This window comes from Mus caroli, unplaced genomic scaffold, assembly GCF_978045245.1.
Source record: "Mus caroli unplaced genomic scaffold, Mus_caroli_1 scaffold_15, whole genome shotgun sequence".
Taxonomy (NCBI): domain Eukaryota; kingdom Metazoa; phylum Chordata; class Mammalia; order Rodentia; family Muridae; genus Mus; species Mus caroli.
Genome location: NW_028227270.1, coordinates 71217892 through 71232172, shown reverse-complemented (window position 1 = coordinate 71232172; position 14281 = coordinate 71217892). Strand labels below are relative to the sequence as shown.

The window sequence follows — 14281 nt, the reverse complement described above, 5'->3', positions numbered from 1 at the left end:
CATCTCCAAGCCACAAGGCTCCATTCTCTGTGATGAGCCATCTACACTGCTGAAGTGTGATGGTGCAGGGACAATCCCAAGTCTACTTCCTCCTTTTCCCAGGGTGCATCCTCCATTCTTGTGGTGGACAGATTGTGTTTAGAGGACATTAACCAGCCTGTGTACTCAGGCTTTCCTTAGGTAAGACACACTGTTCTTGTGTTAGATAGGAGGCTAGTTCCAGGATGGCGCTACAAACAAGGCCCCTGAATAGAACCTAAATGGAAATAGTTGGGCCTGCTCAGGGCCTTCAGAACAGGACATAAATTAGGGGTTTCAGTCCACTGATGGCCAAGATTGAATGGCAGTGCAGTGTCAGACCCCAGGTTCATTAGCTCGTGTCTAAACAGGATGCAAAAAATGGTGATGGACAGCCTCAGTACCCCTCAGGTGCTTTCTGGTTCCCCTTTCCTCCAATGAACTCTTCACCTATGGGTATATTTAGACCCTTGCGCATAGTTTTGTTATCTATCTACATCTATATCTATATCTGTATCTGTATCTACATCTACATCTATCTATATCTATCTGGCTCCTTTTGGGCAGGTCCAGTCAAGAGAAGAGAGGTCCTGCCCCGACACTACAGGGCTGAGGAGGATGGTATGTGTTGATGAACCAAAAGAAACACACACAGCCTTGAGTCTTGTTGAAGCAGACACTCAATTTAATGATATCAGCCTCTCAGTTATATAACTTCATAACATTGGGGGATTTTTGGTGGGGTAAGATGATGTAGGAGGCAGGGGAAGGGTGATGGAGGGTATGGAGTGACTGACAGGGCCAATGGCATAACTCTACATCAACAGTGGTAGGCCAGAGAGGCAACACCAAAGAGGTCTTGCTGAGTCATCACCATATGGAAGTGTGTGAGACAGGTCTCAAAATTCGAGCCAGGCTCGAGGTTGGTCCTCAAGGCCCAAACCAGGACCAAAATGGAGCCTAACAATATAGATGACATTATAGAACAGATTTAATTCATGGTAAAATGTGCTTTCAAGAGACGAACACCCCTGTCCTTCATGTGCCCACTCTGAGAAAGGCCCAGGAAAAGGGTAAAGTGACAGGAGAGGTGTGAGTTCATTCTGCTAGGCCCACTTGTTTTGTTTTGTTTTGTTTTTTAATTCTTTATTAGATATTTTCTTTATTTACATTTCAAATTTTATCCCCTTTCCTCATTTCCCCTCTGAAAAACCCTCTATCCTCTACCCCCGCCCCCACCACCACTAACCCACCCACTCCTGCTTCTCTGTCCTGGCATTACCATACACTGGGGAATCAAGCTGTCATAGGATCAAGGGCCTCTCCTCTCATTGATGTCCCACAAGGCCATCCTCTACTACATATGTAACTGGAGCCATGGGTACCCTTTGGTTGGTGGTTTAGTCCCTGGGAGTTCTGGTGATAGTGGTTGGTTCATATTGTTGTTTCTCCTATGGGGCTGCAAACCCCTTCAGCTCTTTTGGTCCTTTCTCTAGCTCCTCCACTGGGGACCCTGTGCTCAGTCCAGTGGATGGCTGTGACCATTCACTTCTTTGTCAGGCACTAGCAGAGCCTCTCAGGAGACAGCTATATCAGGGTCCTGTCAGCAAGCACTCGTTGGAATCCACAATAGTGTCTGCGTTTGGTGACTCTATATGGGATGGATCCCCAGTGGGACAGTCTCTGGATGGCCTTTCCTTCAGTTTCTGTTCTCTGCTTTGTCTCAGTATCTCCTCCCACTGGTATTTTGATCCCCTTCTAAGAAGGATTGAAGTATCCACACTTTGGTCTTCCTTGTTTTTGAGCTTCATGTGATCTGTGGATTGTATCTTGGGTGTTCTGAATTCTGGGGTAATATCCACTTATCAGTGAGTGCATACTGTCATGGACCACCCCAGCTGTGTATGGGGGTCCCTGGGATGTGGGTTCTCAAGGCCACATGGGTAAGGATTAGGTGGTGACAAACAGAAACAAACACAGAGGCAGTTTGAATCTGCGCATACTTTGCAGCTCTTTAGCAGGGAATTTTATACATTAAAAACCAAACATTACATCTCTTAGAAACTGTATCGAGTGAAACAATCACAAATACCAAAAAAATAATTTGGAATATTATAGCACAAAAATATCTCTTAGAAACTTTATCCAGTGAAACAATCACAAATAGAACAAGTAACATCATTATTAATTTTAATCATCAAACTATAACAATTCTAAAAGGATGTATTCAGTGGGGGCAGTCGTCCAAGGCTAGTGGCATATTTCCATGAGCAGGTTAAGAAATCTTTAAAGGTCAGTGCTCTTTACCGCTGAGATAACCTTCCAGCCCTATATTGTCAATTATTATTTAACAACTAACCTCTGAATTTTTATAAACCTTCAACGCATAAATTTAAAATATTTTAATTCTTTCTAATTAAGGCTTTTTTTTTCTTTTTTTTTTTTTTTTTTACCATATACCAAAATCCACCCCTGATGACACATGAGTAGCCATGTGAAATTTTATTGTTGGGAAAGATTTTTTTATTTTTATTTTATTTTTTCTCTTAATTTTTTAAAAAACAATTCATACTGCAAACAGATATTCTCCCATTTTGAGTAGAAATCTAGAGTTTAGATTAACAAAGAATCCAGACACTGAGTCCTGGAACTGCCATAGAGAGGAGGTTTGTAAGAATGATTAGCTTCTAAGTTGGATGCTTTACAACCTAGTCATGAACAGTCCAAGAAGAGAAAAGCTATTTGGCAGAATGAGAAGTGATCTATAATAAATGATAATTATTAGGAGAGCTATCAGAACTGAACAATATATGTACATTTTAGAAATCTTGCTTACTGTTATGTACAGTGTATGATAGGATATTGAGTGGAATTTATTTTATATTTTTTATTAGGTATTTTCTTCGTTTACATTTCAAATGCTATCCCAAAAGTCCCCCATACCACCCACCTCACTCCATAACCCACCGACTCCCACTTCTTGGCCCTGGCGTTCCCCTGTACTTGGGAATATAAAGTTGGCAAGACCAAGGGGCCTCACTTCCCAATGATGGCCGACAAGGTCATCTTCTGCTACATATGCAGCTACAGACAAAAGCTCCGGGGTACTGGTTAGTTCATATTGTTGTTCCACCTATAGAGTTGCAGACCCCTTTAGCTCCTTGAGTACTTCCTCTAGCTCCTCCATTGGGGGCCCTGTGTTCCATCCAATAACTGACTGTGAGCATTCACTTCTGTGTTTGCCAGGCACTGGCATTGCCTCACAAGAGACAGCTATATCAGGGTCCTTTCAGCAAAATCTTGCTGGTGTATGCAATGGTGTCAGCGTTTGGAGGCTGATTTTTGGATGGATCCCTGGGTATGGCAGTCTCTAGATGGTCCAGGCTTTTGTCTCAGCTCCAAACTTTGTCTCTGTAACGCCTTCCATGGGTGTTTTGTTCCCAATTCAAAGAAGAGGCAAAGTGTCCAGACTTTGGTCTTTGTTCTTCTTGAGTTTCATGTGTTTTGCAAATTGTTATCTTGTATCTTGGGTATTCTAAGATTCTGGGCTAATATCCACTTATCAGTGAGTACATATCATGTGAGTTCTTTTGTGATTGGGTTACCTCACTCAGGATGATGCCCTCCAGGTCCATTGATTTGCCTAGGAATTTCATAAATTCATTGTTTTTAATAGCTGAGTAGTACTTCATTGTGTAAATGTACCACATTTTCTGTATCCATTCCTCTGTTGAGGGGCATCTGGGTTCCTTCCAACTTCTGGCTATTATAAATAAGGCTGCTATGAACATAGTAGAGCATGTGTCCTTCTTACCGGTTGGAACATCTTCTGGATATAGGCCCAGGAGAGGTATTGTGGGATCCTCCAGTAGTACTATATCCAATTTTCTGAGGAACTGCCAGACTGATTTCCAGAGTGGTTGTACAAGCTTGCAATCCCACCAACAATGGCGGAGTGTTCCTCTTTCTCCACATCCTCACCAGCATCTGCTGTCACCTGAATTTTTTATCTTAGCCATTCTGACTAATATTATTTGGGGATTTGATGTTAGAAGGGTGGGGTATCTAACAAATCCTTATATATGACAGTGTACGAGAGATGGTGGTCTACCAGGATATCTTATAACTTGAGTATGGGTGAGCTCAGGGCTGTGTTTGTCTTCCTGAGACATTTACCTAGTACCATATTCTGACTTTGGGAACCCTGGGACCTCAGTGCCCATGATCTTTTAGTGGTTAGGATCACCCAGGCCATCATAAGATTATCAAGGTTTCTCTGTGACCCACACAGCAGGAGGCTGTCAGGCTTTGTGGTGAAGAGCAAGGGTCCTTTAAACTTCATCCATTCATGACCAAAGTTTTCAATTGAGAACATTTTCAGAGGAACTAAACTGTGTCTCTATTTGTAATACTGATGTGTCCATCAAATATTTACTTCAAATAATCCTTCATTTGTTTGAAAACAGTATTGTGTGAATATTGCTGTAGTATTTCTTAAAGATGAAAACCATCTTCACACAAGTGAGATGCATACTCTGATTCATTTTTACATAAACAATGAAATGTTGGATGAATGTTTGACAAGGATCCTTGATACCTACAAGTTTATAGATGTTGAAGCTATGCTGGTATCCACTCAGGGTCTGAGGCTGCGCCAGGCATGCTCTGACACCTGTTAGTATATACATGGTAGCAGTGAGTGGCAGCTGAGATTTAGGGTTATATAGTAGGATGGCACTTGTGGTAGAAGGGTGTCCAGTAGGGTCTGATATCTTGAATTCTATGTAGGTTGTCAGTTGACACAGTTGTCTAGGAGGCCTGACACCTGTAATTTTAGAAAGGATGGCAAAAGTGCTAAGTCTAGTTAGTATGGCTTTAAAATAAATATTTTGCTGTCCGTGTTGTAGGGACCATGTTCAAGAAAACCTTGCTCCTATCACAGGATGCTGGGTAGTGTCCAATAGGGCAAGGTAACATTGTATGGAGGGTTGATGAAGGTTGTCCAAGAGAGTCCAGTGCATAACAATGTGTATGTGGTGGCAGAGACAGGGGAAGTATTCAGGAGGACCTGATTCCTAGCAGTCTTTGTGTGTTTGTGTGTGTGTGTGTGTGTGTGTGTGTACTGTTGTCATGTAACCTAATGTGTACCTGAAACATGGCAGAGGACTACCATCATGGGAAAACACATAAGAGTAAATGTTGGTTTGGGATGAAGGAGGGAGAGGACCTGATACCAAGAGGTATGTTTGAATTTGCAGAGTCTAGGGATAGTGAGCCCAGCAAGGCCAGCCAAACACATGTGGCTTTGGGTTCAACAGAGGTGCATATCTTGCGAGGTCTGCTTCTAACAGTGTTTTTCGGTAAGATACCTAGATGTGTATATGTGGCCATAACCCCCATTGTTCAGTTGGGCATGGATGCTTAGTGATCTATGTGGGGTGCAAGAAGAACATTTGTGTAGAAGGCTCTAATATCCAGCATTGTATTTGAAATGACAGCCTGGAAGTGTTGTCCAACAAAGCCTGATTTCTAAAAATTTTGGTTGGAGGGCAGTACATGGCAGGCCAGCAGTAGTACAAGGGAGGCCAGTGTAGTTTGGGTGGCAATGGTGAGGAGATAACACCAAAGACCATATGTTTGGTTTGGGAGAGGGCATAGATCACTGGAGCCTAGCACATAGTTGTGTAGGTACGGCTCTAGAGTATTGTGCAACCCATTCTTACACTTACACACCGTTGTGATGGACAGCATGGAGGTGGTGTCAGTCAGGGATGATTTCCAGCAGGGGTTGTGGTGGTGATGGGGTGTGTTAGAGGGACTGACACCCTGCTGGGTCTTTACTAGAGTAGCATTTCTGTGCACTGAGTGTACTTTATCTCTGTCCTCCTTACTAGCCTAAGGCATTCTCTGGCTTTAATAAAGAGCTGCAAGCCTATATCTGTGCAGAATACAGAAGGTGGAACTTATGGGATGAGAGAGGAACTGTTGGAAGAAATCTGAGGTGGGAGGGATTTTCCAGCCAGAAATGCAGGAAGTCAGATGTACTGAACATGAGCTTATGAGACATGTGAGAAATGTGAATTAGAATAAATGGGTTAATGAAGTTATACATGCTTGTTGTGGGGTAGTAAGCTAAGGCCCAAGCTACAATAAACAAATATAAGTTTCTGTGTCATTATTCATTACCTAGAGGTTTGAGAGTCCAGTGATAGTTATGCGAAGAAATTCAGGAATTTTCAGTGAGTACAGGCTTGGGGGTGGCTTGCCACGCATCAGTGCCTCTTGAGTGTTTTCAAAAGGAATGTGGTTATACCAGGGTTGTTCATTAGCAGTGCCTGCACAATGTGTAGAAGACCAGGGGGTCTGATAGCTAGATGCTTATGTAAGGTGTGAGGTGTGTAACAATACTCGATATCTAGCTTTTTTTTTTTTTGATTGCAGGAGGGACATACTGAACCTGATATGTTTCATACTCAACGCAGCACATCAATCATATACTGCTATGTAACAGGCCCTCCTGGATGCCGTCAGCCTGGCACTGTTTTACTACACTGTAAGAGTCTGTGTCTGTGCCATGGAGGCATGTCAGTACGTTGTACTGATATGGAGGTGTCCATGAGAGTCTGATGAAACACCTGGCTGCTGGCTGCCCCCAGTGGTGTGTATAATAGGTCCTGATTTCTAATAAATTCTGTGGGTGGGGCGTGTGGATGCTAAGGATAGTATATGCTGCTACAAGATGGCAGGGCACATAAGACTGAGATGATTTAGCCTGCACACAAAGCAGGAGTTTTGCAGCTAATGTTCATTAATTGGGAAAGGGGTTTTGCAGGGGCAGTATGGGGTAGTTAGCAATTTTCTCTAGATATGTTTTTGAAAGCGTGAGCTCTGTTGTGCATTTTTGCAAACACCAGTTTTCAGTGGTGGGGTCAGCTGTATTTCCCCTGCAATCCTTAAACAGCTGGCTTCCTGGACATGTGAGCTCAGTTTATGGAACCTGCTTTCGTGGAGATTCTTTTAAGAATCATCTACCTTGCCAGGAAGTGTGGCCCAGGCCTTTAATCCCAGAACTTGGGAGGCAGAGAAAGTCAGATTTCTGAATTCAAGGCCAGTCTGGTCTATAGAGTGAGTTCCAGGACAGCCAGGGCTATACAGAGAAACTTTGCCTTGAAAAACAAATCAACAAAAAGAATCATATACCTTCTTTTTTCTCTCAGGAGAGTGGAATGAAGTTAACCTCTGCTTTATTCTCACAATCTATGAGTCTGGACATCATGAATGAGGAGGTGGGAGGTGAGTGCTGGCCTGGCTTGAGCATTCTGCCATAGATGTGATTTGGGAAACAGCATTCCTGTGACTTGTTTGCTGACTAGTAACTAAAAAAGACCAGGAGGGTCTTTGATAAGTGGTGGGTGCTGTCCTTGGGTGCGTTCAGGGAGAGGAGCTTGCAGAGAGGTTGTTTATATGGGAAGTATGAAGGACAGCCACTACACCCTGCTGTCAGCTGCTCTGCTAGATGTGGTGGCATAAACAGCTGTTGCAGCAGGCTATGCACTCATCCAAATGCTGATTATTCCTGTCTCTAAATTGGTGTCAAATAAGAATCCTATTCCCTGCAAGCCCGAGTTTATTGTAACTGGCATGGGAAGAGGACATGGAAGAGGACTTGGCTGTCCCTCATCTTCATGAGCAGAGGCCTGGGAAGTCCAGCTGGGAGGCTGCAGTGGAGCCAGGCTGTCAGCCATGCTTGAAGTGTACTAGTGTAGGGATCACCATGCCTCTGGTCACCCTCATCTCATGTCTTCTGGACCTGAAAGCTGGCATATCTCTGTGTAAACCGCAGCTCTCAGCCCTGGGTTGGCAGGGTCCCACTGTCCTGTGCTTGGCATGAGCATCAATGCTCTGGAAGAGGCTGCTCTTCCTTCCTCTGCCATATTTTTCAAAAGCAACCAGGTTCAGGGAAGGGGAAGCACTCACCCTGGGACTCTTAAATTCCAGGTCTGTATCTAGCCTCCTGTAGCAGACTCATTTCCCTCCTGAATTCTTCATCTAAAAGTGTGGCTGTGGATTCGAATCCAGTCTTCTGAGTTGGTGATGCCAGGTGTGCCAGAGATTTGCTTGCCAAGGGACCAGGAGGCTCTGCTCTTACATGTTGCAAAATGCTACTATACAACAGCATCCAGGTGCTATTGCTTCCAGGTTCATGTCTCCTGATGAATCCCAGGCTTTTGCACACAAGCAAAGAATTCATATTTCTCTCAACAATTAATTAAAGAGTAGTAGAGGGAGAACCAGGTCTCCTAGTAATCCCCACTTCTCAACATAGACACATTGGACACCTATTCTCTGCTATGAAAGAAGGCAGGCTGACACTGTGATGGTCTGGAGATCCCACACTCAGAGCCTTAGGCTATGAGTCAGGCCTGTTAGAGACTCTTTCCTCAGAGTCCACAGACAAAGAGATGCCTGGGTGGGCATTTTATCTAAGTATCTTTCTGGGTACCTAAAAACCAGGGCAAGTCTTTTGAAAACAGTCTTTGATTACCTTGTGTGATCCCATGTTTATATGTAGGTATAAGAAACTCCTGAGGACATAGTGACAGGTCCTGCTGCACTGATTAGTGCATACACATATACTCTACAGTGTATGCAGGCCTGAGGGTCAGACAGAAAGTTATGCGAGACTGAAAGGCGTTCCAGATGCATCCCACAATAGGAACAAAATGTTTATTTCTCCAGACTGAGAAGTGCCATAGAATCTTGGGATCTTGAATTATGCAGTGTGTGCGTGTGTGTGCATGCGGGGGGCGGGGTGTATGTGTGTGTCCGTGTGTGTGTCCGTGTGTGTGTGTGTGTGTGTGTGTGTGTGTGTGTAACACTTTATGTCCTTCACAGCATTATCTCAGGGGACAGTTTGTCAGACATTTTCAATTACCCTGGTGGTGAGGCTTTCTGGAGAGCTTTGTTCTGTTCATATTTTTTATTTCTGTCCGTTTTTGGTGGGGGGAGGGGGCTCTAGGGTTGTTTTCAATGGAGGAACAGACTTTGTTTGCTCTGAGGTTCTTGTGACACTGTCCTTTATGTTCTATGAACCCATACGGTGATGGAACAACCTCCCAAAGAGGTGGGCTGAAAGGAGCTACCACTGAGAGGATAAAAGATAAGCATCCACAACAGGCTTGCTAGTGAGGTGGGTCCCTCACCATGCCTTCTCATCTTGTCTGAATCACTTTGGTTGGGTCCTAGGCACTGAGCCTCTCTCCCCACTGTCTGTCTAATGGACACCTTGGGGCTGCAAGAGTCTGGATTCTGAACCTCCCAGAACCCTGTGCAGCACTCCTGGACAGTGTGTAGTGATTGAGACACCCAGACCCCAGGCCAGCACATGTCCTATGGAACACCCTAGAGAAGCAGAACTCTCCCCTCTTTCATGACCTCTTATTTCCAGGCTCTGCCAAACGTGCACATTCTGCATAGGAGAGAAAACACAGCACATTTGTCTTTAGGGACTTGGCTTATCACATGGAGCATTATCCCTACTTCCACCTACTTTCTGGAAAAGGACCAAATGTCATTCTTTTTTTTTTTTTTCTTGCTTATTCCCTTTAATAGACCAGAGTTAACAGCCATGGCTAATGCAATATCAAACCAATAAAAGGAATGAATGAAACATGTCGACCATTTTTCAAATGAGAACATGTCAGTAAGTGAGCAATTAATATTGTAAAATGCCGTGTTAGAAGGGGCTTTAAATTCTAATTGTTATTCATTCCCAAATACCAACAGTTAAGAAAGCCTCTCCTTTTATTTTTTAATCATGATGGAAAAGGACAAAATGTCACTCTTAAGGCTACACACTTTTTTGTATTGTTTATACTTCACATGATATTAATTTAAAGATCTGTGTATTTAAGACTCATTCCATATTCATGAAGGAAGTGATCTTGATCATGAATCTGATATTTTAAATGTGTGTTAACTATCGTGAAGTATCAAGCCATCTTGTTAGGTTTTCACATTTTACATGGAAATTTTGACATAATATCTGGTTAATGTAGATTTAATTGCATATGTGTGTCTGCACACATGTGAAAATCAGAGGACAAATTGTGAGACAGATCTCTAATCCACTATTTGGGCTTGAGAAATTAAACTTGGGTCATCAGGTCTGGTGGTAACCAACTCTATCCATTGAAGGTCCACCACCTATTTTCACTTTATCTGATTTTGGTTACAGGGTAACATTGGCTTTCTAAGACACATTGGGAAGTGTCCCTTCCCTTCCATTTTATGGAATTATTTTAGGAACTTTGGTGTTCTTTAAACTTCTGGAAGTTTTCATTCAAGAATATTTGTGGTCTTGAGCACTTTGTTGATTTGTATTTGTTTATTAATATTTCTTCATTGCCTTTTACTGATCTATTCAGGCAATTTATATGTAATTGGAAATTTACCCATTTCTCCCTCATTCATAATGGATTGTGTCATAGGTTTCCTATATCTATTCTACAGATTCTGAGATCTCTTATAATGGTTCTTAGAGCCTTATTGTATCTGCTATAGTATTTCTGTATCTATAGTTTTATTCTATATCTTCTCATTTGTTTAGTTGTGGTAATTCTTCCTCAGTTTCACCTGATTTTCCAAGGACAACACATTTTTTTCATTGTTCATTATCGTCTGTTTGGTTAGGTTCTGCTACTGCTTTAGGGTTTTTTTGTTGTCGTTGTTGTAGTGTTTTTTTTTTTTTAATGTTATTTTTCTATGACCCTGAAGTGTACCGTGGAACCATCTTAACTCCCTCTCACTTTTCTATGTGTGAAATGAGAGCAGTAAATCTTGTTTCCTGACCTGTTTCTCTTGTGTGAAATATCATGGTTTTCATCTCAGTGTTTTGTCAGCTGGTGTTAGGATGGAAATTGTCAAGCAACATTCAGGCAAATATACAGAGCAGGCCACAATGAAGCTAACATGTAGACCAGGTCCTCCAAAACTGTGCCCCTTTCAGATCATCTCATCTTCATGACCCTTGACAAAGGCTGCTTTCCTGAGCTGTACCATCTCAACAAGGAGGTGTAGGCCACTTTCAGAAGACAGAAAGGGGTAAGAAAAATGACTAAGTGAACCTGATTGAGATAGGCATCCAAATATAACGAAGCTGTTCCACGTGATCAAAACCAAAAACCATATCTTTACGGTGCTGGAACACGCTGCCGAGGGAGATCTGGTGAACCACACTGAGAAATAGGCTGTGTACAGGTGGAACAGTCATAGCACTTCCTCGCACCGATGATGTGTTCTGTTCACTAACCAATGAGAACAGCATTGCACACAGCAACATCACATTGTGTGAATTTGGCCTGGATATTAAGTCTCCTGCAGAGAGAAGTTCAAGTTCTGTGGTGGGAGAGTGTGGTGTGGTGAGGCCAGGTTACCAGCATATTTTGTGTGGCAGGGAAGAGCTTGCCAGCTGGAACTAATCATAGCTCTCTGTTGGCAGGTGGAGTTGCACGTGGTATGCAACAGGGCCTAATAACCCAGAGACTTATGTATGTATTGAGCATGCACCTACCTCCCTGTTAACACCCTCTAGATATTTGCTACCTCAAGACATGTAGGACACTCAATAGATTTCTAGATATCAGTCCTGCCTTGACAGCATCTCTTCTACTGTGGCATGTACAATGCCAGGTACCAGAACCTGCTAGACAACCTACTGATGACAGTGTCACCTGAGATACAGATAGGTATCCTGTCCTGCTGGACATTCCTCCTCCTGTAATGACCCACATATCATGGTAGAGTAAGGTCCTGCTGGACACCTCCTGCCCTGACATATTAAAAGAAGTAAAAGTTTGTCAGATTAAGTGTCAATAGCATTTCTTCCCCTGGGGATGCTAAATATCTATCCTTCTTCCTCAGCTCCCAGTGACACACGCAGACAGGATCTACTCTGGGAATCAATGAGTGTATAGGGTTCACTTAATGAGCTTAGGTTGGTGATTACCCACAGAGGTGTGGGTGTTTCTCCCTGCAATGCTGCACCAGAAAAGGTAGTACCCAGTAGTTTGATTTCTTCTATATACATCTATGTAAGTTGGAGTTCCCCTGCCCTAGTCTTCCCTGGGATATACACTTCAGACCCTTGCAAGGCCATGTGCAACTAGGGAGGAGTTGCCTACAACATGAATGGGTGGCAGTAAGGACTTCCTTCCTGGTTTGCACATTCACCTCTTGTATTTGTACACCAATCTGTTAGAGGGAAATAAAGGAAAGGTTTACACACACACACACACACACACTCCACACACAACACACATACACACAAATACACATATCTCACAAATATATACTACACATAGATGACAGAGCGCATAGAAGTTCTTCTCTATTTCTATGTACAAGGGTTTCACTGCAATGCTTATGACCCAGTTATGTCCCAAAGTCCATATCCAGGGACATATCCAGGGAATGGAGTTTCAGTGTGAAGTGGGCTGGAACAGGGATAGCACATGTCCATCCCAAGAGCAGATCTTATAGGAAAATTGCAGAGAGGAAAGCTCTGTGAAGTGAGCAAAGTAGCTGGTTAGCTGTTCAATATGCAGCAGTCAGTTGTTTTTCTGTATATCAGAGAGAACTTTAAGTTAATGTTATTTGACCGGGTGTAATAGTACATCTATTTTTACTTTCCAAAGCATTTTTTTTGTTTTGTTGGTAAGTTTTTCATACAATATTTTATTCATATTCTTTCACTTCCTACTCCTTTTCCCAGAATTCTCCCTCACGACACATTTACTTATATATTTTTACGTTAAGGAGCACAAAACAAATCCATATAAATTATAGTGGTCGAGTGGCCATAATTTTAAAACATGACTTGCATTTACAAAAATATATAATGCAAGTTGGAATCCCTAGAAAGTTTTACAATATTATGTAAAGATACATTTAATAGTTCTAAACTTAAAATATTAGCATCATGTTTTTCTTTAAAAAGAATCAATTTTGGTGGTGGATAGATGGCTCAGTGGTTAACAGCACTGACTTCTCTTCCAAAGGTCCTGAGTTAAAATCCCTGTGTGGGGGCTCACAACCCTCCATGACAACATCTGATACCCTCCTCTGGAGTGTCTGAAGACAGCTACAGAATACTTACATATAAAAAAAGAAATCTTTGAAAAAAATCAGTTTTGTAGTGATACTGGTTCTGGTAAGTGATACACACTCTAATGTAATGAAAATGAGAATTCAATATACTATTAAATGATTTAAAATAATCATGATAACATTTAAGGTTTCTCTTTTTCTCCTTAGAATTTGACAGCTATACAAAAATAAAGGGGAAAATGAAATTATTTTGAGGAATGAACTAGTTAAAGTCATTTCTTACAATGTTAGGACATATGGGACAGGAGAGGTGGCTCAGTAGTTCAAAGCACAGGCTGCCTTGGACAGGACTAATGTTCAATTACCTGCACTAACATGGTGGTACACAGCCACCTGTAACTCAATTTCCAGGGGAAAGTTCTTTGAATAGGATAATTTCTTGCCAGGATATACAACCAATGAAGGGCTCAGAGCCAAAATATATGCTCCTCTAAATTGCAGAGAAAGACTGCTAGTAAAGTGGGAGAGTGCTCAAGGCTCAGCATATGTAATAAATCACAAATATAAACAGTCACCAAACATACTAAAAGTTTCTAACCCCACTGGCAAATACTAGTTACTGAAGTGAGTGGACTTGGGAAAATATGCTTCAAAGGACCAGAGACAAAGCCCAGCCATGTGCCAGAGGAAGCCCCTGTACTCCTGAGCTGGAGCCCAAGGAGTACACAAGCTGTTAATACCAACATGCATGGAGGAACCTTCCCCTGCTCCATCACTGTAGGACAGAAACAGCTCTGCTCAAAAGCAGGAATGTGAACCAGGGATCACTTCCTTTCTGGGATGGAGCCATGAGCACAGAAGGATGAGCTCGAGAAAGGAAAAGATTCTTTATAGGAAAAACTCAAGTTTATTACCAGGAGGCACAGGGGAAACAATGACTGGGCAGATGGGACATCTTTTAGAAACTCCTGGTGTGTGAAGGCATGGGTGGCCTGAGCCACCTGCTCCTTGATCTACTCTGGTCTACTGGGTGTCAGAGGTTCTTTGGCCAGCAACACCTGAGTGCCACTGGATTCCAGTTCTCCTTGATATTGACTGGATGGTTCTCTTTGGAACTAATAGGGCAGCCAACACCCATTCCTTTCATTGTACTTTG

The 14281-nt window shown here is 42.6% G+C and overlaps 1 long non-coding RNA gene across 3 annotated transcripts in view; it reads left to right on the top strand.

Moving 5' to 3' along the window:
• LOC147001002 (uncharacterized) overlaps nt 1–14281 on the top strand; it is a 120509-nt gene that overhangs the window by 18266 nt on the left and 87962 nt on the right. Inside the window, exons 5-7 of one of the 3 annotated variants that reach the window (XR_015045337.1) lie at nt 6460–6571; nt 7236–7311; nt 8017–8377. This is a non-coding gene — a long non-coding RNA (uncharacterized LOC147001002). Of the gene's footprint in view, nt 1–6459; nt 6677–7235; nt 7312–8016; nt 8378–14281 lie in introns of those variants that run through there. The other 2 variants (XR_015045335.1, XR_015045336.1) reach the window with 2 other exon arrangements.